This window comes from Salvelinus alpinus, chromosome 1 (genome assembly GCF_045679555.1).
Source record: "Salvelinus alpinus chromosome 1, SLU_Salpinus.1, whole genome shotgun sequence".
NCBI lineage: Eukaryota > Metazoa > Chordata > Actinopteri > Salmoniformes > Salmonidae > Salvelinus > Salvelinus alpinus.
This window is the reverse complement of record NC_092086.1, coordinates 83,802,830-83,830,416: the sequence shown is the minus strand read 5'-3', so window position 1 is coordinate 83,830,416 and position 27,587 is coordinate 83,802,830. Positions and strand designations below refer to the sequence as shown.

Genomic DNA, 27,587 nt, shown 5'->3' with positions numbered 1-27,587 from the left:
TCTCTCTCATCCCGCCTCTCTATTCCTCCTTCATCACATCTTCTCTCATCCTCCTCTATCTTCTCTCTCCCTCTCTTTCTTTCTCTTCCTCACTCTCTCTCTCCTCCTTTGGATTTCAAATCATGATCCCCTCTGCTGCAAAGAAAACCCCACCTACTCAGCGCTGCTAATGTAGTCACTGACAGTGCAAGTGTTCTCTCTCTCCCTCGCTCTCTCCTGCTCTCCTCATATCTCACTCCCTCTTTCTCTCTCTCTGATGCGCTCTCTCTTGCTTCTCTCTCTCCTGCTCGCACTCTCTCTCCCTCGTTGTCTCATACTCCCCTCCTCTCACTCCCTCTCGCTCTCCCCTTTCCCCGATCTCTCTCTCTCTCTCTCTCTCTCTCTCTCTCTCTCTCTCTCTCTCTCTCTCTCTCTCTCTCGCTCTCTCGCTCTCACACACACACACACACACACACATACACACACACACACACACACACACACACTCTCTCACAAACACACACACACTCTCTCATTTCTCCAGTCCCAAATAAATAAAGAGTCACAGAAGGATGTGGGGGAAAGAGAGAAGTTGCTGCTTTAGGAAGAACAATGTTGATGCTACCCAACATTCTTTATCTCCTGCCTGCTTTTGAGAATGTGTGAGGATTAAAAGCGCGTGGCGGCGATTACACAGGGATTTCTACACCACAAAAGGATGCTCAGTTCTCCCTCCTCTCCTGCTGAAGCCACAGAAGAGAGGACTACCGTAGAGAACTTGTCTCCTCCTGTCTCAGCGCTACCTGCCTAACAGTCAGCCGTGCACAACCACCAGAGGCAATGACAGCCTTGCTGCTCTAGAGCCCCATGGAGCGCAGTCCGCCGTTGGATTCCATGCTTTGTAGATATACATTCTAAGAAATTCGTTCTTGGAAGCCAAACCGAGAGAAAATAAACACTGGCTGCTCACCAGCTCTATGGTTTTCTGACTCGTCCAAGATTGTGATTTTTGGCATCTGACTAAGAGGTAGGTTCTTGCTTTACTTTATCTTGTGTTTTTTGGTTTGTTCATTTGCTAAACTGCTTACTGTCAAAAATAACTGCTTCCTTCTTCAGGAAATTATCACTCGCAGGGAAATTGTGCTCAAAGAGAGGGGTTTGCCTAATGTTGTACAGTTTGGTGTATGTCTTTAACTGTCCTATTTAAAAGACTTGTCAGACATTTTTTCCCACTTACACTTGGACTACGGTAAGCTGTGGCTCTGTCCTCAGTACTGTTAGAGAGGATTATGCACAGCTCAATGACACAGATGAATGGTGACATAGATACATTCCCAAAAATGACTATTTCTCCCACATGCAGGATGAGAAGATAGCTTCAGTCTGGGATAGTTTTTAATCTGATGCTTTGTTGCAGTGAACAGACATAATACTTGAACATTTCAGCTCATCACTCACATGGTACTTTTAACAAGTCAGGAGTAAAATTAAAAGAATGTAAATAATTTGATAATAGATGCAGATAACATGGTATTTGAGAAGAAGGGTACTTACTCTAGGTGACTGAATAGTTTCTTACAACAGGTATTTGGAGATTTGTGTTTGTGTTTTTTGTCATTTTGTTGAATGTTTTCTCTTTTGGAAACTCCCAAGAAACAGTCCACTCTCATTGCAAAGAGGAGAGTGGTTACGTCCTAAAATGAGACTGTCGGATGAGAAGAGAGATGGATTAATCGTTGTTATGCCTTCCTCCATTACTCTCTGATAGTGAGAGATGTCTCGTACTTTAAGTGACAAACACATACACACATGAATTCAGATGCAGGAATGCAGGACCACCACCTGGCCTGATGTACATCCCACAGTTCCCTTCTGTATGGAGTTCACCCTGTGCAGGATGCATATATGCCAAGTGGGGAGTGTGTGATCATATACACCTTTTCTGGGGCTTGCAACTGCCTGGTGCATCAGGTCGGCTCATATTTGGCATTATGGTGATGAGTCTTCCTCAATCAGTTTGTGCAAATCATTTTGCATGTTTGTAGAGTTATTAATATTGTGTGCTCTCTCTCTATCGCGGTCTCTATCTCTCTCCTCTCCCTCCCTCTCTTAACACTTATCCAGGTACTCTACATTTACACAAAGGTCATTTGAAAAACCAAATAAATGTTGAGCACGTGTCCACATGCTGAGCCCTCTGAATGCTGGAGAGAGCAGAGAGTCTGGCCTCAGAGGGAGAGAAGCTCTCCCGAAAAGAACGCAATTTCCCTTGGAAGTGTAACGAGCGCTGGGGGGCGAGTTGGCAGCCTGCCCGGCCACTGAAGAGAAATCCCTCCACGCCTCCAGAGGAAATCAATTGACAGAGAGACAGAATTAGATGCTTTGCTCACCTGCTGAAGATAAGATTACTGCTGTGCCTCCGTCTTTTGCGTTGGCCTGGCGGTAGAAAGACACAGTAGAGGGAACATTGCTACTCACAGAGGCAGAGAATTATTCATGTAAAATAATGACACAAAGTTTGATTTGGGAGTTGATAGAAAGGTAGGGGATGCTCAGTGCAGGGCAGAGCTGAGGTTCCTACTGGATTATGATATTGTGGGGGTGAATAAAGAAGATGCTGTGATTGCAGAAATGGGGAAAGTGTTTGAGATGGAATATACATTCTGTGGTAATGAATACTGCATCAGGATAGGTGAGGTGTGTCGATTTTAACAACTCCCTGTCTGTCACTGTTCACACTTAAGCACACACACACACACATGCACACACACACAAACAGAGTAACCACATTTGATTGAAAAGAAAATTACCTGAAAGTCCTTCAACTTAATTCAATGCCAAGAACAGCAAAGGCACCCTTGGCTCTCACCATTCGGTACAGAATTGCCCCTCAAACAAATCAAGTCCGTTTACAGATCTGATCTCACTCCTCAATGTCCTTGTTACGTTCAAATCAAATCATATTGGTCACATACACGTGTTTAGCAGATGTCATTGCGGGTGTAGCAAAATTCTTGTAAATGCATTCAGAACTTGCTGTGTGTGTCATTAAATGAGGAACTGTCAGAGACTGTATTGGTTTATGTTTCGGGCTTCTTTTCGGTACATTTTTTATGTATTTTTCTAGCTAGGTTTCCATCCAATTGGCAACAGCTTTTCGTGCAAATATTTCCATCAAATTGACTTGCTGCGGATAAGGCTGTGCGTGATGACGTAGTGTACATAAAAATGAATTCCCATTTAAATTCCCATGTACCGAATAAAAAATACAAGTTAAATAGGTTTCCATCGCATTTTCAACTCTACTGGTGGTTTTAAATTAAAAATGTTGTGGTATATAGTGAATGTGCACACTCTGGTCTTGCCACGTGCGCACTAGCCAACACCTCACAGATACAATGCGGGTATAGCCAACATTATGAGATTATTATGGACAAAAGAGCTAGATTATTCATATTTATAAAACGGCAGCCAAGCATTGATCATCATGTTGCCAGAATAAGACCCTTGACATTTATTGGAAAGGAGTATCAAGCTCATCACTGTGCACTTTCAACACTCTGTGAAGTTCAACATCATTTGTTTAATCTGTAGCCTAATAAACTGCATGCTTTCCTGAGTTGTAGTGGGAGGACCACAAAACCTATCATCGCGTGACTCCAAGTTTGCTTCAATATGATGGTTATTATATCAATATTTGCCATTTCTCGCATAATTCATTTTACATTTACAAAAAGATCCCACCTTGTCTGGCTTATTTTGTTTGGTCGACATTTGGAAAGTTTACAGACAAATTTTCTGTTTCCATCAGGCCTGTTGTGCCATTAAAATAAAATCCGATTTGTACTTTAATCACATGAAAATGGTTGGATGGTAACCTGGTTATTGTCAGGCTTCTATTGACAGTGAAAAGCAGTCTTTTCTGACACATTTTTAGGTAGGCCTACTTTTTCTTTTCTGTTATTGTGTTATCTTACTGTTGTAGTGAATCATGTTTGGGGCGTGTGAGGCCTGGATATCTACTGTGCGTTGAGGACAGAGGAAATGGGAAACTGACTTTCCTTTGACTAATTTAACAGCCAATCAGATCTCCTATGATTGGCTGGCACTTCACATGCATTTGTGTTTAAACCCCCTTTTAAATAGTAAATATATACAGTGGGGCAAAAAAGTATTTAGTCAGCCACCAATTGTGCAAGTTCTCCCACTTAAAAAGATGAGAGAGGCCTGTAATTTTCATCATAGGTACACTTCAACTATGACAGACAAAATGAGAAAAAAAATCCAGAAAATCACATTGTAGGGTTTTTAATGAATTTATTTGCAAATTATGGTGGAAAATAAGTATGTATCATATCAAAAATGTATCATTGAGATTCTCTTATCCCACACAAAAAACATCACTAGGTACTGCTACAGGTGTGTGTGTGTGTGCTTGCATGTGTGTGTGCTTGCATGTGTGTGTGTGCTTGCGTGTGTATGTGTGCCCACAAGCTTGTCTATGTCAAATGTGTATGTGTCTGTGTTGGTGTACTCGCAGTGTTTTTGTGTTTTTCTTGTGTGCGCGTGTCTATGACTGAATGTGTTTGCTTCAACAAATGTACACCTGCATTAGTAATTCATGAGTCATTCTCTATGGCAACAAGACATTTAACAAGCTGCTGACAATGTTCACATCCTGCCTGTTGCTATTGAGATTAATGTTGTGTTGCATTGTGTTTGTGTGTTCAAGGAACTGAAACTGTGTCGTCAGCAATTTGAATCATTCCAGTTATACAATCTGTCCTCAAATCCCTATAAGGCTAGCTAATGTTTTCAGACATTCTTCTACTATGTGATATACTGCATTGGGTTCCAATTAACTGCACAGATTTTAAAAGTACAAACATGATATTACCATGTTATTACTATGGTATAATAATAACTTTAATAATATCTTTGTTTGTATGGCAGGTTTCAATACAGGTAACGAAGTGCTTCACATCATAAATATAAAATAAAAGTACTAACAAAGAAGGAAAGACTGGAGGAAGGAGAATGAAGAAAGATCATTAAAATCATACATTCAAATTATACATCAAAAGCATCTTTATAAAACGGTGTCTTCAGCAGGGATTTAAAAAGAGGCACTGAATCTGCCAGCCTGATCTCGTCTGGCAGACCATTCCAAAGTCTAGGGGCCCTAATGGCAAATGCCCAGTCTCCTTTCATTTTCAACCTAGACTTTGGAATGGTCAACTGTGCCCTGCCAGAAGATCTCAGGCTGCGTCCTGGCTCGTCAGGAGATAAAACATCTGAGATATATGATAGGTGTAAACCAAGTCCAGCCTTAAACGTGATTAATACAATTTGAAAATATATTCTAAAAGTGACTGGTAGCCAGTGTAGAGAAGCTAAAATAGGTGTGATGTGGTTTCATAAATTGTGCCTTCCTGTATTATAAATGTTTATTATTTTCTTCTGAGCCAATATCTTTGTTCGTATTCTTGTTTTTTATGATTTCTTATTGTTTTTGCATTGTCGAGAAGGAACCTGCAAGTAAGCATTTCTTTGGACGGTGTATACCATGTGTAACCCGTACATATGACAAATTAATCTCGAAACTATACAAAGAGTTACAAAGAGTATAAGGCATATCTATTGTAAATCAGGACCGTGTACTATTTTGTTGACCCATATGATCATAGGACAATGTATATGGGTAGAATGCATATTGATTTGTTTGTCAAACGGAGGAATAATTCTGATGGTTTATTGATTACAGTACATCAAGGCATAAGTCACTTTGGATTTGGCCATTGCCTTGGAAGATAATATGATTATTGACCTATGAAACAAGGCATTGACAAATTACCACTTTGCTGACTGGTTGTTTAGGCACATCATTCACTGTGGTAGTTATTGACAAGTAGAGGCAACACGATTACTGAGCACCATCAATGATCTACTTCTATTCTGTAACTGATTGAGTTTTAAATTGAGTTTCTTACTTCTTACTGCTCTCACACCTAGTGGGGCAGGCATACTTCTCCAAGCATTTTGGAGTATAGTTACGATGTTTTGTGTTCTGTGAAAGTCACCTGTCAGGTTTAGCTATTGTACCTGCACTCTATGTGGATAACAAAGCAGAATCAATGATTTGGCTTAAGAGTTCTGGCAGAACAATTGGCTTGGTCATGTTCTTAGACTTTGACAAGTGCTTTGACACACCCCTCAGTTTCATCATTCTCTTTGGGAATTTAATCTTCGTCAATGTTCCTCACATGAATACAGGTAACTGCCAAAATAAAGGAAACACTTGAGTAAATGAGGGATACAAAGTATATTGAAAGCAGGTGCTTCCACACAGTTGTGGATCCTGAGTTAATGAAGCAATTAACATCCCATCATAATTAGGGTCATGTATAAAAATGCCCTGTTGTCCATTATTTTGGCTACCATAGCTAGAAAAAGAGATCTCAGTGATTAGTGAAAGAGGGGTCTCAAAGGAGGATAGAAGCTTTAAAGTGTGTGTGTGTGTGTGTGTGTGTGTGTGTGTGTGTGTGTGTGTGTGTGTGTGTGTGTGTGTGGCACCTCCATCAGGACTGCTGTGCAGAAGAAATGCCAGGCCGCACAGGGACTCAAGAGATTGAATTTCACTGAGTTCGCCCCATTAGTTTGCATTATATAGATCAATATTTTTTTCTGTGATCAACATTATATCAGCCCCTTTTCAATGCAACAAATCAAAACAAATCTAACTTTGCAAGATTAATTCTGTGATTTTGTTGTAGGCAGAGCCAGAGCGCAACGAAGTAGTGTGCTTTTCAGATCAGTTCGGAGCGCAGAGCTGCAGTTGGGCATTTTTTGTTGTTGATATTCTTTGCTTGTTAGCGAGTTATTAGCCCAGTTATAAATATGTTTAGGTCAGCAATGGGAAGTTATTTCTTCCCACAAGAGCACAAAATGTGTAGGCTACATTTCAAGCTGTCTTTGAAAGGCCAGTCAGGTAAAAAGCGTATGTCTTAATTAAAGGGGCAGTGTTGTACACTGCTCAAAAACTCCATGCACATTTGTGGCCTGCTGGAGGTCATTTTGCAGGGCTCTGGCAGTGCTCCTCCTTGCACAAAGGCGGAGGTAGCGGTCCTGCTGCTGGGTTGTTGCCCTCCTACGGCCTCCTCCACGTCTCCTGATGTACTGGCCTGTCTCCTGGTAGCGCCTCCATGCTCTGGACACTACGCTGACAGACACAGCAAACCTTCTTGCCACAGCTCGCATTGATGTGCCATCCTGGATGAGCTGCACTACCTGAGCCACTTGTGTGGGTTGTAGACTCCGTCTCATGCTACCACTAGAGTGAAAGCACCGCCAGCATTCAAAAGTGACCAAAACATCAGCCAGGAAGCATAGGAACTGAGAAGTGGTCTGTGGTCACCACCTGCAGAACCACTCCTTTATTGGGGGTGTCTTGCTAATTGCCTATAATTTCCACCTTTTGTCTATTCCATTTGCACAACAGCATGTGACATGTATTGTCAGTCAGTGTTGCTTCCTAAGTGGACAGTTTGATTTCACAGAAGTGTGATTGACTTGGAGTTACATTGTGTTGTTTAAGTGTTCCCTTAATTTTTTTGAGCAGTGTATTTTGAGACAGGCTTGAATATGCAAATAAGCCAATAGGCAGAGGGGTAGCCTACATGGTATAATTCTCTGTATGACAATAATAATTATTTTTACATTGTAAATTGGTTTCTTGCATCATACAGCACAATACAATGCAATTTACAGTCACCTATTTTGCCAATGGAGTTACAGACCAAGTAAGCCCTTTTTAAAAGTCTCATGCAATGTAGGCCTGCATTGAACACCACATACACAGTACCTTTGGAAAGTATTCAGACCCCTTGACTTTTTCCCACATTTTGTTATGTGGCAGCCTTATTCTAAAATGGATTAAATATTTTTTTCCCCTCATCAATCTACAAACAATACCCCATGATGACGTAGAAAAAACAGGCATTGATGGAAAAAGTACCCAATTGTCATACTTGAGTAAAGGTAAAGATACGTTAATAGAAAATGACTCAAGTAAAAGTGAAAGTCACCCAGGAAAAAACGACTTGAGTAAAAGTCTTAAAGTGTTTGGTTTTAAATATACTTAGGTATCAAAAGTAAATGTAATTGATAAAATGTACTTATTATCAAAAGTAAAAGTATAAATCATTTCAAATTCCTTATATTAAGCAAACCAGACGGCACAATTTTCTTGTTTTTTTAAATTACGGATACCCAGGGGCACACTCCAACACTCAGACATAATTTACAAACAAAGCATTTGTGATTATTGAGTCCGCCACATTAGAGGCTGTAGATGACCAGGGATGTTCTCTTGATAAGTATGTGAATTAGACCATTTTCCTGTCTGTGTCACACCCTGATCTGTTTCACCTGTCCTTGTGATTGTCCCCCCCCCCCCCTCCAGGTGTCGCCCATATTTCCCATTATCTCCTGTGTATTTATACCAGTGTTCTCTGTTTGTCCATTGTCAGTTCGTCTTGTTTGTCAAGTCAGCCAGCGTTTTTGTTCTCAGCTCCTGCATTTTTCAGTCTCTCTTTTTTCTCGCCCTCCTGGTTTTGACCCTTGCCTTGTCCTGACTCTGATCCTGCCTGACCACTCTGCTTGTCCCTGAGCCTGCCTGCCGTCCGGTACCGTTGCCCCACCTCTGGTTTACTGACCCCTGCCTGCCTTGACCTGTCCCTGTTGGAATATTAAACAATTGTCAATTGCACGTGTCTGCATCTGGGTTTTACCTTGATTCCTAATAATCCTACTAAGCATTCAAAATGTAACAAGTACTTTTAGGTGTCAGGGAAAATATACAGAGTAATAAGTACATTATTTTCTTGTAGTGAAGTAAAAGTAAAAGTAGTAAATAATAGTAAAGTACAGATACCAAAAAACTACTTAATACTTGAATGTATTTTACTTTTTGTACTTTACACCACTAAAAACGTTTTTATTTTATAAAAAGTATAAAAAAAGGAAATACCACATTTAAATAAGTGTTTAGACCCTTTACTCAGTACTTTGTTGAAGCACCTTTGGCAGTGATTACAGCCTCGAGTCTACTTGGGTGTGATGCTGCAAGCTTGGCACAGCTGTATTTGGGGGAGTTTCTCCAATTGTTCTGTGAGGACACTCTCAAACTCTGTCAGGTTGGATGGGGAGCATCACTGCACAGCTATTTTCAGGTCTCTCCAGAGATATTCGATCGGGTTCAAGTCCTGGCTTCGGCTGGGCAACTCAAGGACATTCAGAGACTTGTCCCGAAGCCACTCCTGCGTTGTCTTGGTTGTGTGCTTAGGGTCGTTGTCTTGTTGGAAGGTGAACCTTCGCCCCAGTCTGAGGTCATGAGCACTCTGGAGCAGGTTTTCATCAAGGATCTCTCTGTACGTTCATCTTTCCCTCGATCCTGACTAGTCTCCCAGTCCCTGCCAGCAGAAAAACATCCCCATAGCATGATGCTGCCACTACCATGCTTCATTGTAGGGATGGTGCCAGGCTTCCTCCAGACATGATGCTTGGCATTCAGACCAAATAGTTCAATCTTGGTTTAATCAGACCAGAGAATCTTGTTTCTCATGGTCTGAGAGTCCTTTAGGTGCCTTTTGGCAAAGTCCAAGGGAGCTGTCATGTGCCTTTTACTGAGGAGTGGCTTCCGTCTGGCCACTCTAATATAAAGGCCTGATTGGTAGAGTGCTGCAGAGATGGTCATCCATCTGGAAGGTTCTCCCATCTCCACAGAGGAACTCAGGAGCTCTGTCAGAGTGACCATCGGGTTCTTGTTCACCTCCCTGGCCAAGGCCCTTCTCCCCCAATTGCTCAGTCTGGCCGGTCAGCCAGCTCTAGGAAGAGTCTTTGTGGTTCCACTGTCACGCCCTGGCCTTAGTATTCTTTATTATTTTAGTTAGGTCAGGGTGTGACATGGGGAATGTTTGTGTTTTGTCGTTTTGGGTGGTTATATGGTAAAGGGGGTGTTGGGTTTAGTGTATGAGTTTGTGTTGAGTGAATGTTTCTAGGTATGTCTATGGTTGAGTGAATGTTTCTAGGTATGTCTATGGTTGCCTGAGTGGTTCTCAATCAGAGACAGATGTCTTTCATTTGTCTCTGATTGGGAGCCATATTTAAGGCAGCCATAGGCATCATGCATTTGTGGGTAATTGTCTATGTGTAGTGTTTGTGTCAGCACTATTTTTCTATATAGCTTCACGGTCGTCTGTTTGTTATTTTGTTAGTTTGTGTATAGTGTTCGTTTCGTGGTTTTCTCTCTTCTAATAAAAGAAGATGTATTTTTCACACGCTGCGCCTTGGTCCAATCTCTCACCGCAAGACGATCGTGACATCCACACTACTTCCATTTAAGAATGATGGAGGCCACTGTGGTCTTGGGGACCTTCAATGCTGCAGAAAGGTTTTGGTACCCTTCCCCATATCTGTGCCTTGACACAATCCTGTCTAGGAGCTCTACGGACAATTCCTTCGAACTCTTGGCTTGGTTTTTGCTCTGACATGCACTGTCAACTGTGGTACCTTATATAGGCAGGTGTGTGCCTTTCCAAATCATGTCCAATCGAATGTATTTACCACAGGTCGACTCAAATCAAGTTGTAGGAACATCTCAAGGATGATCAATTGAAACAGGATGCACCTGAGCTGAATTTCGAGTCTCATAGCAAAGGGTCTGGATACTTATGTAAATAAGGTATTATTATTATTACTATATATACTTTTTTTGTTTAAATTTGTGAACATTTCTAAACTGATTTCGCTTGTCATTATGGGGTATTATGTGTAAATTGATGAGGAAAGACATTCATTTAATCCATTTTGGAATTAGCCTTAACGTAACAACATTTTGAAAAAGTCAAGGGGTCTGAATACTTTCCGAATGCACTGTAGGCTACTGTAGGCTATATCAAAATGTATTTCCATGTGAAAATGTTATGGGATTTGCTCCATTGGTTTTGTTGGTAGGCCTACATTTTGCTCAAATAGCCACATTATCCTATTGGCTACTGTCTAAAACTGTAATGGTACAGTCTCAGTGTTCATTGTAAATGCGTGCCGGAATTTGCACAACACTCACAACGTTCAATTTTCCGCTCACAATTTGCTGAGTGCCACCAAAAAATTGAGGGAACATTGATCTGAATCCAATTGAACACTTATGGGAGATTCTGGAGCGGCGACTGAGACAGCGTTTTCCACCACCTTCAACAACAAAAAACTAATGATGGAATCGCTCGTGGAAGATTGGTTTTGCATCCCTCCAATAGATTCCAGACACTTATAGAATCTATGCCAAGGAGCATAGAAGCTGTTTTGGCGCTTCGTAATGGCCCAACACCCTATTAAGGCACTTTATGTTGATGTTTCCTTTATTTGGCAGTTACCTGTAGGTGAGTGTGGGTGGGTGTGTGTGCGCACACATGTGTGTGTACATGCGCATATGTCTGAGTGATTTTGTGTGTGTGTGTGATATGTGTATACACAGTATGATCACCCTTAGTGTGCACTTGGTAACATTTACACGGATGAAGAAATCAGTGTCGGCTTTCAAACATGAGGGCCCTTTGAGATGTGGAGAAAATTAAATGAGTCAGGAAGCAAATTCATTTATTATTTGATTTCCATCTCCAGATGCGAGTCACTGAATTCTCTGGTCTAACAAACTCGGCACAAGTGCCTCTGGCACACATTTATGGGCACAATAACACTGCATATCCTTTTAATGCAGATTCTCCCAGCAAGGGGTCCTGGAACAACGGTTGCGTTGGCAGCATCCAGGTATTACTCGTTTTCTGAATTTAGATGCTGCTTTTTAACATGGCTAACTATTCCGACATTACCATATTGTATTCCGTAAGTACATTTGCAAGCTCAAGTGTGTATTTAGCTTATACCCGGAAGCCAGAAAGAGCTCAAGGGATATTTACAGTGATGCTAACGCTGTCAGGCTTCATGGATAATATTGACTTTATGAGCGATGGACATATTTACCTGCTGAATGGATGGCTGCTTTGACTAATGAGCTTCTGAGATTTCATTTTCTTAATAATGCGTGGTTTTCTGGGATGACCGGACTAAATTAAAAGATCTGGGAATGGAGGGATGAGAAATGGCTAACTATCCCCGTGGGCATATTTCAGCTTTTATAGGAACATTTGTCAGTGCAAACGTTTGTGTTGTAAAAGTCCACCCCAGGTCTTTTATCTCAGTTTCACTCATGCATTCTACATGCATAGCTCTTTCTCATTCACAACACTGTTACACATGAACAAGCAGTGTAAAGCCCTGCCTTAGCTTTATTTGAAAGCACCACTTGAAGCCATTGTTTAATTTTGCATTAGATTTAGGACTCATTGGTTGTGTGCCCGAGGCTCTTCACTGAGCTTGCCAAGAGATAGTAGTATAGACCTTGGTCTGTCCTGTCCATCCTAACTTTACCAAGCATTCAGAAGGAGTAAAGACAATTTTAAGGTACGACTGCTACGTATGCTAAGCGACTGTGCTAGATATGCTAAGTTACTGTGCTAGGTATGCTAGAGGGACCATATTTCCCAGATGTTGGCCCTTTGTCCCATGTCTCACAACCAAACAATCATGTCCTGCATTTTATCAACAAATTCAAAAACCACCAATTTAGAAAAAAAGTTAGATTTGTCCCATATTTCAGTCGGACATTCCAACCTGTCTCTTGCAGTGATGTTGCGCTTATGAAAATATATCATAAGGATGTGGTAGTCTAAACTTACTGGTGATGTTAAACACTCCAACCATTGTCGAGTCTGATACCCTGCACAGCGCAAGACGAGACGTAGGTCAATGTCATAGGCCTATTGTCAACCAATCATATTTCTCAAATCCTTTCGGGCTAAATTCTAGCTGAACTTGGAGAGGATGGTTAGGCCTCACTACTTACAAAAAGCGTGCTTTTGATGAAGAGCTACAAAAGTAAGTAAAACAGACATATTAGCCTGAAAGATATGTAATTTCGTTAAACTTGTGAAGCTCTCCATGCTAATTAGTTAGTTTCTCATTCAACATATTTTCTGCTACTTCACTCAATCCCTTTTTAAAAGATTCTCATCCTAACTGTTTCAAATTTCCTGAGACCAACCAGAAATATTCCCAAAAAACAGCCACACATGTGGTCTCTCATTTCTGCATCAAGCATAGGCTATGCTTCAACTGCTCGGTCGGTGCAGCTAACTGCAGGGGTGTAGTGCTGCCATAGCACACCTAAGCACCACTTCTCACAATGGTGCTTGTTTAGTAAAGTTAGATCAAAGCTGAATCAATGTCTTGGAAGATCACAATGATAGTCAAGTGTTACTGTTACACCAAAAACACTACCTAATTTTTTCTGAGATTTTAGGATGGTTAGCTGAATAGTCCCCAAAAATGTGCATGCGGCCAGAACTCAACAGTGCGCGCACACTAGGCAGAATGTGATTTGATTGAAACAAAATACAGGAAGGCTATATAGTTTAACACGATCTGCTCTAATTTGCTCACAAAACAGTAATTCAAGAGGATCTAAATGCATATTCCCATGAAACTGATTGAGATCAAAGGCTTGACATTCAGACGCAGCTTGAACATTTCACTGTTAAAATGGGAAGAATTATAATTCACGATTGACGGTGATGATGCCATGGCCTATATTAAAGTTAGGTATGCCTAACTTGGTGTTTGAAGGTATTAAAAATAGTAAATGTTATTGAGACAATAGGCAGAGGTTGCAATTGGAGTATGCATTTTATGAATATTCTATAATGATATTCAATATCTGTCGGTACAAACTTTGAGAAATTATGACTAATTTACATTTGTATTGCTCTCGGTTTAACACCATCCGCTCTAATCTCCCTCTCTCTCTCCGTTCCACTGCCTCTAGCCACTGGGGCTCCAGTTAGCTCTGCAGACTGTTTAAAGTAGCTCTGGCACTGACAGATTGATTTCTCTCCATCAAAAGTGTACGTCTCTGCAGATCTATAAATACACACTACCCAAAATGGAGTTCCATTTTGATGAGCAAGAGTGCCGAAATGTATTGCTAATATGTTTTGAATGCAGTCAGCCCGATTCTTTGTGGGGTGAGTCTATTTACTCGTTATAATAGCACTCAATCAAAAGTCAAGCCAAGGTTGATCTGACATCAGCATAGTTATACAGCACTAACTTTTAATGCTGAAACAAACACTTTCCTTTTTACCCCATGCGTATCGGAAATATGAAGGTAAGCCTTACTCTAAAATGTATTAAATCGTTTTTTTCCCTCATCAATCTACAAACAATACCCATGATGACGAAGAAAAAACAGGCAGTGGTGGAAAAAGTACCCAATTGTCATACTTGAGTAAATGTAAAGATACGTTAATAGAACATGACTCAAGTAAAAGTGAAAGTCACCCAGTAAACTACTACTTGAGTAAAAGTCTTAAAGTATTTGGTTTCAAATATACTTAAGTATCAAAAGTAAATGTAATTGATAAAATGTACTTAATGATCAAAAGTAAAAGTATAAATAATTTCAAATTCCTTATATTAAGCAAACCAGACGGCACCATTTTCTTGTTTTTTAAAATTACGGATACCCAGGGGCACACTCCAACACTCAGACATAATTTACAAACAAAGCATTTGTTTTTACAATTTGTCTTGAACAAATGCAAGGCTAAACTGTAGCTTTCAGTGTGTGTAGAGAGGGTTAGTTTAGCTAATGTCTCAAAGAATGTTTATGTTTTTCCAGATCCATCCACTGAAACCTTGTCATGTACTGTAGTTACCATATGGGATACATATGTATACAATTCCCTCTTCCATTTAAAACACACTCAGATTAGAATAAGAGCATGAAGACCCCACCCAATCTGATCCACACATGTCTCATGGGAGTAAACCATGCTGGCAAAGATTACCATGGATTTGTTAATCTCTCTGTTCTTTCATTTCAAGATCCCAAGCACACAAACATGCAAATGCATGTGCACACACACACACACACACACACACACAGTCCCAAGTACACACACACACATAAACTCAGAAAAAAAAAGAAACGTCCTCTCACTGTCAACTGCGTTTATTTTCAGCAAACTGAACATGTGCAAATATTTGTATGAACATAACAAGATTAAACAACTGAGACATAAACTGAACAAGTTCCACAAACATATGACTAACAGAAAAGGAACAATGTGTCCCTGAACAAAGGGGGGGTCAAAATCAAAAGTAACAATCAGTATCTGGTGTGGCCACCAGCTGCATAAAATACTGCAGTGCATCTCCTCCTCATGGACTTCACCAGATTTGCCAGTTCTTGCTGTGAAATGTTACCTGTAAGTTTTCATAACTGTGACCTAAATTGCCTACCGTCTGTAAGCATCTAACGACCGTTCCACAGGTGCATGTTCATTAATTGTTTATGGTTCATTGAACAAGCATGGGAAACAGTGTTTAAACCCTTTATGTGAAGTTATTTGGATTTTTACTAATTATCTTTGAAAGACAGGGTCCTGAAAAATGTACATTTCTTTTTTTGCTGTTTATATACACATGTGAATACACACACACACGCACCATCAAACCCTAACCATCAGTTCTGTCCCAGCGGCCTTGGGGTTTCTTAGGCTAATGGAATCTGGTCTCGACACACACTATTACATGAACAGTTACACGTACACATTCATTTAGAGACGATTCTAAGTTCTGCTGTAGTGTGTGTGTGTGTGTGTGTGTGTGTGTGTGTGTGTGTGTGTGTGTGTGTGTGTGTGTGTGTGTTGGGTCAGGGTCTGGCAACAAGGAGACAGGTGCTATTACCCTATGGGCAGCACATCAGAAGGTGGAATGTGACCCACGAAGATTGTTTGAATGATGATTGGACATTTGCCGAAAACTGTCTGCTATATGTGGTCTATACTTACAATTGTTCTACACTCTTCTATTCCTCTCTTCAGAGTGACCCCCCAGGATAATGTTGACAGGCATGTGAGTGTTGCATTAACCCTGAAGTGATAGAACATTTTGGGACCTTGATAACCTGTTTCTTTAAACATGAGACATCTATGTTGGTTGCCTTCTCTTGGTGAGACCATCTTTAGTTGCAGTTGTATGAAGCTTGTAAGTGGCCACTTTTGTCAAACCTTACAAATCTTTTTGGCTCTAGTGCCTTTTCGCAAAACCTCCAGGGAGAGAGAGCTGGACAAAAATCCCATCTTAAAGGAATGGTTTTATCTCTGGCCTCCAGGAAATAATTAGACTATTACTTAATGACAGAGCATTAAGAACAGATTTGGCTGCCAACCACCAGAATTGACTCCTTTTTTGCACCAACTCTCTAGCACTGACTTTATGCACACTAACTGGACTGTGCCCACATACTCAAACATACTTACACTGACAGTCCAACACAGTACACATGCTCACAAACACAAAACACACATGCACACACACACACATACAAATTGACGCTACACACACACACACACACACACATTGACTCCGTACCGGTAATCCTTGTATATAGCCTCGTCATTGTCTTAATTTTTTGAATGTTTATTTGCACATTTTCTTACTTTTTAACTCTGTATTGTTGGGAAAAGGCTCGTAAGTAAGCATTTCACGGTAAAGTGTACACCTGTGTATTCGGTGACGGTGACAGATAACATTTCATTTGATTATATATAATTGTGTGTGCACTGGACCTTTGTCCATTGTTATTTTTGTTGGAGGCTGTAGTCGAAGATTTGTAATACATCTAATGCCTCTCATACATCTTACCACATTGCCTATTTCTTGACCAACATCCACTTCAGTTATTAATGATTAAGTCTTGTCGGCACTAATAATACACCATGGTTGAATTTTCTTAAAGCTCTCTACGCAAGCTAAACCTGAGATGCAGCTTCATCCACCCGGCAAAACTAATCTTGAACTATCAGAATAGAACACACACATTTTCCACTGCCAAGGAGGCTCACGACTTCTCATGAAGCACATCTAGCACATCTGATTATTGGAACAGACATGGATACCATTTTGGACATGCGGGATAAATATAATAAGACCAACTACAATCAACACACAATCAAGGCTCTCCAGCATATACTCTCTGATTTCAACCTCATTAAAGCCTGGTGAGCACATTATCCTAAAGCAAAAGAGTACACTTTCTACTCAAACAAGAATACATCATTATTACAAATTGATTAAATACTATTATCTACACCTTCATTCGTTTTAATCAAGAAAATAGAAATTCGACATGAGCTTGTCTGACCACCACCCTTACTACTCAGAATCTTCTAAAAGAGCCACAAGATGGCCTTTCAACATTTGATTTCTACAAAATCCTACATTATGTGATCAATTTCAAATGGCATGAAATTAATTCATAATGATCAATAGAAATTCAGTCGTTGACCCCCAGATTATTAAAAATAATGTAACTGATTTGCATCTAGGTTGAATAAATCACAATTAAAGAAGATTTCAGATTTGGAAATGTTCTCAACAAACACTTTTCAAACCAGGTAGCTATTACTCTTTCCAGAATCAAGACATAACTTAATTTATTGATAAGACAGAGAGCAGATTATGACATCCATTGAGTTAGACTCAAGCTCTATTTCCATGGTCATCGTCCCAATCGTTTGCTGGCCAACAAGCTACTCAGTAATGATAAATTAGCTGATGTATCAACTATTGAATCTGAAACAGGGGAATTACTATCAGAGACCAAATTAATCAATCAATGATTCTCCCACTTCTACAAAGAACTGTACAAATCTGATTGTAAATCCACACCAAGCCAGACAAAGTCCTTTCTAAAATAATTAAGAACTCCTCTTCTCTCAACAAAGGAAGCCACCAATCTCTGTCAATTAACTCACATTGGATAGCGTGAATAAAGGCAAATCACCTTGATGGGACGGTATTCCTCCTGAGGTATATTTAAAATGTTATAATCAATTAGGTCTGCTATTAATACATCCTACAACAAAGGTTAATATGGGAGAGAGGTAAATACAGCACTAATTTCGCTTTTCTACATTTTTTTAAGGATGCCACCCAGTGTTTTCACTATCACCCCCATCTTTGATAAACACCGATATTAAACTGTTTTCCAAAATGTTGTTGTCCCGTCTCAAGACTTACTAAACCAAATTGGTCCACACGGACAAAAGCGTGTTTCTTAAAGATAATTTATCCTCGGATAACCTCCTTCAACTATTATATATCTTACATTCTTCATCAGAAACAACAGCTCGTGTGCTGTATTATCTCAATGTAGATTTTTTTTTTGATAGACTAGAATGGTCATATATCTGGTCTGTCTTGGAACACATGGAAATTAGCTCGAATCTCATGAATATGATTCAAATGCTATATGCTAATCCTTCAGCCGTAGTTATAACAGGCAATATCTGCTCTGCTCCATTCAGAATCACTAGTTGCAGCTGACAAGGTGATCCAATTTCACCTTTGCTATTCTTATTATCCATGGAACCACTGGCCTAGGCAATTCGTCAATTGAAGGAAATAACACCTATTTCCCTAAAATCTACTGATCACTTAATATCATTATGTGCAGATGATATTTTACTATATCTAGACAATGTATCTCAGTCACTTCCCAATGCATTGAAGATCATAGATAAGTTATAAATTGAATCTGACCAATTCAGCCCTAATGCCTCTCAAGACCCCGATGGAGGACTCCATCTGTACTTATGGAATTCTCATTTTATATATTTGGGAGTAGATATATTTACTCCCTTAGATAAACCCACTGCCAGAAACTTTAACAGACTACTCAAATCAATTAAATCTGATCTTCGTAGATGGAATAATATCCCAGTTGCTTTAACCGCCAGAATATCTATTGTCAAAACTTCCATGACTGAATTTCTGTAGTTTAATGCTTCCCATGGCTCCCCCTTCTGGCTATTGAGATCAAATTCATATTCCGGTTTCAAAATGTATATTGCAAGGTAAACGATCCCAGATAACACTATCCGTATCAAATATTTTATTGTATTTCCAGGCACTAGCATTTTGCCCCATCCTAAATTGGTATAGACATGAATCTTCTTCCCCCTGCGTGAGTATAAAGATAAATATGGTGTGTCCTATTGCCCTGGATGAGGTGGTCTTCACTTAGATACCTCTCACGCTTTGTTCCTATTATTGCTCACACAATTTCTATATTGGGCAAAATTTTAAATCAATGTAACTGGGAATCAAAATGGCATGCCCATTCTCTAATATTTCAAAATAATGCCTTGTGATCTGGAGGGCGGCCTTTTGCATCCCACCCAATGGTCCAAATGTGGAATCCATACCCTTACAGATATCATGGACTGTAGTGGTTTCAGAACATTCCAAGATTTGAAAGATACATACATATTACCAGGCAATTCCGTTTTTTTGTATCTACAACTTAGGTCAGCTATGCTGGCCTATGCAGTCCCTTGGGAAACCCAACTACCGAACCATCCAATTATGAAATGTATAAATAAATTATCTGGGCCCCCGAATGGACTGATCTCTATAATACAGTATATCGTACAACTTTTGGAAAGCTCATATTCTGAGCTAGCCATGAAAAAAAACATGGTCCATAGATCTAATTGAATCTCAGCAACCCTTTAACTGGAACAGAATATGGAAAAATATGACCTTAGCATCCAGTAATCTGAACCAAGTTTGATCACAGACTATTTAACACCAAGGAAATGTTTTAAAATAAAATTTGCTCCAACTACCAACTGTTTGCTGCCTCTCCTAAATAAGTTAGGCACATTTCTTCATATGATGTGGGAGTGCCTTGCAGTTAAATGCTTCTGGGGCAAAGTTACACTATTCATTTCGAAGTGCATGAATTGCCAGTGGCAATCGAAGGTGAGCATCTGCCCAGTGAAGTCGGGTCAAGACCCTGGTGAGGACAATGAGCATGCAGATGAGCTTCCCTGAGACGGTTTCTGACAGTTTGTGCAGAAATTCTTTGGGTATGCAAACCCACAGTTTCAGCAGCTGTCCGGGTGGCTGGTCTCATACTATCCCGTAGGTCCTGGGAGTCCTGGGAGTGCGGTTGTGAGGCCGCTTGGATATACTGCCAAATCCTCTAAAACAACTTTGGAGGTGGCTTATGGTAGATAAATGGACATTAAATTCTCTGCCAACAGCTCTGGTGGACACTCCTGCAGTCAGCATGCCAATTGCACGCTCCCTCAAAACTTGAGATATCTCTGGCATTGTGTTGTGTGACAAAACTGCATATTTTAGAGTGGCCTTTTATTGTCCCCAGCACAAGGTGCACCTTTATAATGATCATGCTGTTTAATCAGCTTCTTGATATGCCGCACCTGTCAGGTGGATGGATTATCTTGGCAAATGAAAATGCTCACTAACAGGGATGTAAATAAAATTGTGCACAAAATTGGAGATAAATACATTTTTGGTAGAAATGGAAAAGTTTGGGGATCTTTTATTTCAGCTCATGAAACATGGGACCAACACGTTACATGTTGCGTTTATATATTTTTTCAGTATAAATATACTGAAGAAGGGGTGGTACGGGGGGGATTGGGGGGAATGTAAGTGGAGACTCAAATGATGGATGGACTGATAAGCAACCTCGTTTGTTGGGGTGGATGGGAAGGAGTCGGAGGCATGCTTTTTTGGGCTCCGGGGAAGGAGGATGTGGGCAGGTGGATGGAGACATAGGTTGGGGTTATCTTTCTCTGCATTTCTTTGATCGTTTTTGTACTTGAACTGCTCCTCAAAACAAAAACACAAAACGAAATAAATTGTACTTTCAAAAAAATCTCCAACCCCCTGATTTGCTTATATTCTGTCCCTTTGCCCATGGCGTTGCACATGGAACTTGCTAATTGCTTCCATTGCTACTGTTGACCTGTGCTGATATATGTACCCCACTTGTCCCCTAAAAAAGGAAGATAATTTGGGCTCCAATTAGAGAGGAGCTTGGCATGTCCCTGGGAGGAATGATTAGAGAAAATAAGAGCTTTTCACAGGCATGCCATAAGGCAATCAGATCAGCCTCCGAGGAAGATAATGCCTGCTTCAAGAAAACCCATAAACGATGCCCCGGATTGGGAAGATTGAGAGACTTCTGCATTATAACAACACAATCAGTTTGAATGTTGTGCCAGAGTGATCAGACGGCGGTAGAGAATGTCTGATGACAGAGTCTGATTATCTTCACTAAATGCCAATGAATTGAGTGTGGCAGTCATTGTGTTTGTTGCATCATCAGCCATCTTGAACTGCCTATTTGCGTGTGATCGTTAGGAAATGTAAGTTTAGATGTGTTCATTGTGTTAATGCAGTCTTAAGTGACTTCCTGCACACCTCATTTGAAACAGAGGGAAGACATGGGTGGGTGAGTCTATGGTTCCGGTTCCGAATGTCAGCGTAGAGGTCAAACTGCTCAAATGCTGAACAAATAAAAACATGTTTCACTCAATAGAACCTACAGTACCTGCATACGTTTTACTTCAAATCTTTACTTCAGATTTTGTGCCTGCTTCGTTTTATTACGTTAGCTACAGTCACACACTGTTGTTTACACAATTAATATGAGGACACAAGAGTCAATCTTCAGTCAGTCTAATCCTATGAAGGAGATGGAGACTTTTGAGAATTGCAGAGCCATTATATATATAATATCAGTGGACTCACTATACAAAAGCTCCCCCTAAAAAAGGATTTACAAATCAGAATTGTTACGCGAGGGTATGCCCGCAGCAAACACACTGCGACCTACATTTCACCAGAAGCAAGTAAATGAAGGTTACAATGACAAACTTAATTTGATGGTTGTTAAAATCCATCCAAACTCGTCAACAGTTTTGTTGCTCACAACTTTTATTTGCCGTTTATTTTGTGTTGCCACACCGTTTTATGACATCAAAATTCTTCAAAAGAGCACTTTGAGCAGGTATGAGCATGTGTGTGAAAGGGAATGAGATAGAGAGAGAAATAGAGAATGAGACAGAGAGAGAGAGAGAATGTGACAGAGAGAGAGAAAGAGGTGTTTGAGTGTGTAATGTTTTATTTACTGTAGGCTCTCTGCAGGTCTCTCTCTCTTTCTCTTTCTCTTACACAGGGAAGACAGCCCCTAGAGACTGAGTTGCGCTTCCTACCTCAATTATGTTATCATGTTCGTGAAATTATATTTCTCTTTTATCATTGATTCACTTTCTCAGCCCGTCTCTGTTCTCTTGGCTCCTGGCCTTTGATTTCTCTTCATCTCCCTCGCTGTCCTTCAATGCAACATTTTCTCTGTCCTGAAGGTCCCACTTGTCCCTCTTTGTGTTTATGTTGGCTGCCTGCTTTGTGGTCTAACCTAGCTGGACGTAAAACATTTGCCGTGCAGGGCCTGGCCAGGTCTGAGCACTTAAAGCCAGTCAAAGGTATTGAAGTATTTAGGAGTAAAAAGTAGGCTCTTGGCCCTAATGTAATGAAGGTTCAGTTATGTATTCTTGTGTGACGAGTAGCCTTGCCTTGTAGAGGAATCGTGTCAACTAAGAGCGTTAATGCCTAAGCTTCAGCTCAGTAGGCCAACAGTCTTGAGTCACACAGGAGCCCCAAGTCACACTAACAATGTATTTTCTACAGTACATTGTCCCAGCAGGAAAAAATCTGAAATACTAATTTTGTTATTCTTCATGTTGATGATACAATAGTTATTCAACAGAAAACTGACCAGAGATAATCGTATGAGTCACAAACGACTACTAACAGTTCATGTAAATACATTTTTCAATATTTATGATCGACCACAAGGCCCCACTGTGAGGATAAGGACCATTATGATGAAACATATAATCTGCAGACATTCCTCCCTGCCGCTTGGTGTGGCTTTGTTTGCAGGAGCACTAAGCAGGGGAGGGCTTGTTAGTGCTTGGATGGTAGACCTCAGGAAACAGAATGCTGATGGAAAGGTGGATCCCTTCTCACTGGACCATATTAAATCACATTATATCATAACTCAGTACCACAGTACACTGCCTTGGTGGAGATGCAGTTTTTTTTAAATGAGATATAGTGAGACATCAACATTCAATGATCATTAGTTATAAAGGCCAACCTATGTTAGTCACTTTAGTGCTTTGGCCTTTTTCCTTATCATTAAATAAAAATAATAGTGTGGTGGTCAAATCAAATCAAACCAATTTTTATTGGTCACATACACATGATTAGCAGATGTTATTGTTTGTGCTTCTAGCAGTGGCTCGGGTGGTTGATGTTCTTGATGATCTTTTTAGCCTTCCTGTGACATCAGTGCTGTAGGTGTCCGGGAGGGAGGTTAGTTTGCCCCCGGTAATGCGTTGGGCAGACCGCACCACCCTCTGGAGAGCTTTGCGGTTGCGGGCGGTGCAGTTGCCATACCAGGCAGTGATACAGCCCGACATAATGCTTTCAATTGTACATCTGTAAAAATTTGTGAGGGTTTTAGGTGACAAGCCAAATTTCTTTAGCCTCCTGAGGTTGTAGAGGTGCTGTTGCGCCTTCTTCACCACACTGTCTGTGTGGGTGGTCCATTTCAGTTTGTTAGTGATGTGTATGCCAAGGAACTTGAAGCTTTCCACCTTCTCCACTGTGGCCCTGTCGATGAACCCTCTGCTGTTTCCTGAAGTCCACAATAATCTCCTTTGTTTTGTTGACGTTGAGTGAAAGGTTGTTTTCCAGGCACCACACTCCCAGTACTGTGTATGGTGAGCTCAGGGGCAATGGTACTATGTATGCAAATAAAATCTTCCAGTAGCTCATTTCATCCATGCCTCAGAGCACAGAGCCAAGTAACCAGCACTTGTTTCCCCCAGAGAGTCAAAGACTATTGTGACTTAATTACTGTGCTCTGTTGATGAGGCATTGTTTCCAGGGCAGGGATGTGAAAAGGCAGGCTGGATCAGAAACGGCGAGACAGTAGACACCAACAATGTTCGGTAGCCAGATAATTTAGAGCCTCCTCTCCTCTCAGCACCACCTTTGTGTCCCAAGGGTCGTTCCACCTCAAAAAGCACAAGAAAGAGGATTTCGACAACCATCATCTCATTTCGTTCTGAAATTGTTTCTGTTAGAAAAATAAGATTGTCATTTCTGCAACATTATTTTGTTGAAATATAATTTAATCTCACAGAAATTAAACTGATTGCACCCAAATTGCCCATTTCAATGTATACAATTCAAATATTATTCAACTAATACAGTACCTAACATCCAATTTGACCCAAACGTTTTCTATCAATGAGGAATCCAAATAGAAATCCAAAGAATTGGTCAAAAGCCACACAAAGACCTCCCACACCCTCCTTACCCTGTAAGCAGTCTATGGACAAGGTATGACAGCAATCCATGCTTTGGTTTTGTTGTCCACTGTTTTCAATGGTAACTAGTCAATGGTACCTACAGTACCAGTCAAAAGTTTGGACACACCTACTCATTCAAGGGTTTTTCTTTATTTGTACTGTTTTCTACATTGTAGAATAATAGAGAAGACATCACAACTATACAATAACACATATGGAATCATGTAGTAACCAAAAAAGTGTTAAACAAATCAAAATAAATGTTATATTTGAGATTCTTCGAAGTAGCCACCCTTTGCCTTGATGACAGCTTTGCACACTCTTGGAATTCTCTCAACCAGCTTCATGAGGTAGTCACCTGGAATGCATTTCAATGAACAGGTGTGCCTAGTTTAAGTCAATTTGTGGAATTTATTTGCTTCTCAATGCATTTGAGCCAATCAGTTGTGTTATGACGAGGTTGTCACGTTCCTGACCTTATTTCCTTTATTTTGTCTTTGTTAAGTATGGTCAGGACGTGAGCTGGGTGGGCATTCTATGTTATGTGTTTCTATGTTGGGTTCTTTTCAATTAGCCTGATATGGTTCTCAATCAGGGGCAGGTGTTTTACGTTTCCTCTGATTGAGAACCATATTAAGGTAGGCTGTTCACACTGTTTGTTTGTGGGTGATTGTTGCTGTGTCTGTGTTTGTTGCACCACACGGTACTGTTTCGTTTCGTTTCGTTCGTTCTTTCCTGTTCGTGCGTTCATTGTTATATGTTCTCAAGTTCAGGTCTGTTTACGTCGTTTTGTTGTTTTGTCGTTTATCAAGTGTGCTTCGTGTTCGTCTCTCTTTAAATTAATCATTATGTCTTCATACCTCGCTGCATATTGGTCCGATCCTTGCTCCTCCTCAGACGAGGAGGAGAACGAACGTTACAGAGGTAGGGTTGGTATACAGAATATAGCCCTATTTGGTAAAAGACCAAGTCCATATTATGGCAAGACCAGCTCAAATAAGCAAAGAGAAATTACAGTCCATCATTACTTTAAGACATGGAGGTCAGTCAATGCAGAACATTTCAAGAACTTTTAAAGTTTCTTCAAGTGCAGTCGCAAAATCCATGAAGTTCTGGCTCTCATGAGGATAGCCACAGGAAAGGAAGACCCAAAGTTGCCTCTGCTGCACAGGATAAGTTCATTAGAGTTACCAGCCTCAGAAATTTGCAGCCCAAATAAATGCTCACAGAGTTCAAGTAACAAACATCTCAACATCAACTGTTCAGAGACTGCGTGAATTAGGCCATCATATTCGAATTACTGCAAAGAAACAACTACTAAAGGACACCAATAATAAGAACAGTCTTGCTTGGGCCAAGAAACATGAGCAATGGACATTAGACCGTGGAAATCTGTCCTTTGGTCTGATGAGTCCAAATTTGCGATTTTATGTGTAACTCAATGATGTAACTTATAAATTATTTGGATATGAAGCGCAAAAATGCTAATATAGGTGCCATTGACTTGAACTGGATTTGTGCAGTAAATGGTAAAAAGTTAGCATTTGAAACAATGGCCAGGTTAACAAAACCAAAGCATAGGTTGCTGTCATACCTTGTCCATAAACTTCTTACAGGGTAAGGAAACCAATGTAATGTATTTGTTTTAAATCACTCAATAGCAGGAACAGCACCATATAGGTGGTGGTAATATCAGGTTGTAGGAAGGGACAACTTCAATGACTAACTTCTCTGAACAGGGGAAAAAACATTCAGCAAATTCACTGAGAATACATTACATAGCATGAAGAAAAAAAACTCTGTGCCACAGCGCCATACTACTTGTCAGACAGAGAACTGGTACTGTATAGTCATTGTTGCGGTGGGATTGTGGGGTGTGGGAGTCTGTGAGTGGCTTTTGACTATTTCTTTGGATTCCTCATGTCTTACTCATTGTTATTGCATATTTTATGAATCCTATACATTACAATTGTCAATTTGGTTGCAATCAATTAGCTTAATTTCTCAGAGATCTAATTATATTTCAACAAAATAACAAAAAAAATCATCTATGTTTCTTACCACAAAAATTATTTCAGAGCAATCTGAGATGGTGGGTGTCATTTTTTTCTGAAATGACATGGAACCATCACCAGGCCATGTATCTGTCTTCTAAGGAAACTGAGAATCTAGTGAAGTGGTGCAGTGAAGGAGAAAGAATTATGAGGAAGATAAGGAAAGATGGTGTTCAGGAAAATGATGTGGCGAGGCGAGAAGAGGAAAAAGAATCACCTCATGAAACATTTCACTGTCAGAGGGCCCTTAGATTTATCGATGGTGTTTTCTTCACCCTCTCTTTAGATAATTGGAAGTTTGCTGTTGTGTGTACCGAGCACAGAGGAAAGAAAACATATTTTGGCAGGGCTTTGACAGGTTAGACAATGGTGTAAAAAGAACAAATGCTGTCAAGAGAAGAAACAGAGTACTGGTGTGTGTCTGTTAGGTGAGGAAAAGTTCCCTCTAAAGGGAGACCAAACAAAATGTGTGCTTCTGGAAGCATCAGATTCGAACACTTGCTGAGGTTTTTCTGGCTGCTTCACGTCAATGGAAAATATTGCCCCTTGGATCATTGTGTCCACATTCAGGGTGTGGTAGCATAGCAGAAAAACCTCATTGATTTATTCATCCCCCCTTTCATCTCTCTCATCAGCACAGTTTAGCTGCCTTTGATTGGTTAGGGAATCAGGAGTATGAAGATTACTTATGAATATTTAAGACACTGGAGTCACACTTGGTCAGTAAATAACCAGACTGAGCGTGATCCAAGCTCTCCAGGTGGGGGGTCCACGTCTCAACCTCCCATCCCTGCCCATGAATATCAACTACCTCGGCTCCCAACATTAATTCCTGGACCCCCCCGCTGCTCTCCTTAATGGGAGAGTCCAGCATATGCTCCGGAGGTCATCAGTGGTGAGCGTGTTGGATCGAATAAAAGGAGAATTACAACCTTGTTTAATGGTCTGGTTTAAAATCACGCTGAGGATGGAGATAGCCGGGGTCTTCGTGAGATGTACTGCAGAAAGGTGCTGGCTGAGTGCAGATAACCTCTGGGAAGAAGACGTGAATGCTTTTAAGCCACCAAACAGAACCTGAAAATGCAGCTCTGAATTTTCCCATCCGGCTAACAGCCTCAGCATTTCCCCATTAGCATCTGCTCCTCCTTTCCAATTCTGTCTAATGCCATCC

General features: G+C 40.5%; 1 protein-coding gene across 1 annotated transcript in view; it reads left to right on the top strand.

Annotated features, from left to right (window-relative positions):
• Positions 1 to 459: 459 nt before the first annotated feature.
• LOC139532056 (delta-sarcoglycan-like) overlaps positions 460 to 27,587 on the top strand; it is a 303,224-nt gene continuing 276,096 nt past the window's right edge. The window contains exon 1 of the mRNA XM_071329183.1: positions 460 to 1,006. The gene's annotated coding sequence lies outside the window, so the exon portion shown is untranslated. The remainder of the gene's footprint in view (positions 1,007 to 27,587) is intronic.